This window comes from Phaethon lepturus, unplaced genomic scaffold (assembly GCF_000687285.1).
Source record: "Phaethon lepturus isolate BGI_N335 unplaced genomic scaffold, ASM68728v1 scaffold23954, whole genome shotgun sequence".
Lineage (NCBI taxonomy): Eukaryota > Metazoa > Chordata > Aves > Phaethontiformes > Phaethontidae > Phaethon > Phaethon lepturus.
In genome coordinates, this window is record NW_010537334.1 from 9249 (window position 1) to 10635 (window position 1387).

A 1387-nucleotide genomic window follows, 5' to 3' on the forward strand; every position below is an offset into this window, starting at 1 on the left:
CTCCGAGCCCATGCCACCAGATGGTAGCATCCTCCCGGCTCCCCCGCGCCGGACCCCCGGCACCGGGAGAAACCGAGGTGGGGTCCGGCCGCAGCCCCCCGCATCGCCCTCCTGCTCCCGCCTGCACACCACAAAGTGGCTCAAAACCTCTTTTTTTTTTTTTTCCTCCTTTTTGGGCACCAGCGGTTCCCCAGCCATTTGCACGCCGCAAGGAGGATGGACGGGAGGGAGAGAGGAGAGCTGGACGACCCCACAGAAGGCACGAACGTTTGAGGAGCACGATTAAACAGGCATTAGGGGAAACTCCCAAGGGAGACGGGGGACTCTCCCCCTCTCTCCCTCAAAGAGATGGGATGTTTCTGGAAGACGCATCCCAGTCAGACCAGTTACTGCGTTTAGCACTGGAGTAACCACGTGGAATTCGTGGCACGTCCCAAGGGATGGGAATGGTCCCTTCCGACCCCCGGGTGGCAGAAGACAACCCACACAGTGTGAACAGGGAGTGAACTCTTCCTTAGAAGAGCAGCAGAGGAGGAAATCTAATTGTTTCCCAGCACTGAAGTTGTTCTGCAGATTATTTTCCATCCAACAAACTCTGAAAAAAAAAAATATAAATCTATCTGCTCTAACAAAAACAAAATTCCCAACTCTTCCCCCCATTTGCCCTCCCCCATGCGATTTCCTTTAGGGAATTAATTCTATAAACATCTTTCAATTTTCTCCGCCCCCTCCGCAGGGCTGGTGCGATTTATTACAAGATGAACTCATGGGAAAGAGGAGATTGCCACAACTTCAGCTGCGTGGGCCTTACCCGGGGCGGGGGGGGGGGCACAAAAAAACACAAAATAAGTACAAAATCCTGGCCCAAAGGGATCCGTGCCAGAAGGACCCAGTGCCGGCCCAGAAACCTGGACTCTCTGGCCCAGAGCTCCGCACCCAGTTGAAGGGACGTGCGCCGGGGCTGGCCGGCTTTCAAAGCTGCTTTGCTTTGGGAATGACAGTGGGAGGGGAAAAGGACTCAGATTTTCTGAGAAACTCGAGTCTGGTACCCAAGGGTCCCTCTCTCCATGGAGGGACTTCCCAGGGTTCAGCAAGTCACGGCAGGACACTCCTCCTTTCAGGAAAAAATGGACTGCAGGAACCGGTGCCCAGCCCTGGACGGGGGCCCTGGGAAGCAGGAGGCTGAGGCCGGGGAAGGGAGCGCTCAGCACGGCTGCGGATGTTCCCAGCTAAATCCTGGCCTCGCAGCAAAAAATTATTTACTCTATTGGAGGAAAGTTTTTCGTTAATTGGTTCATGAAGCCGGGAGATGGCTGCATTTGGAGAAGACTGTGGCACATCTGAAACCAGCGGATCCAGAGAACCGCAACGCGGGCAGGGCCGTTCC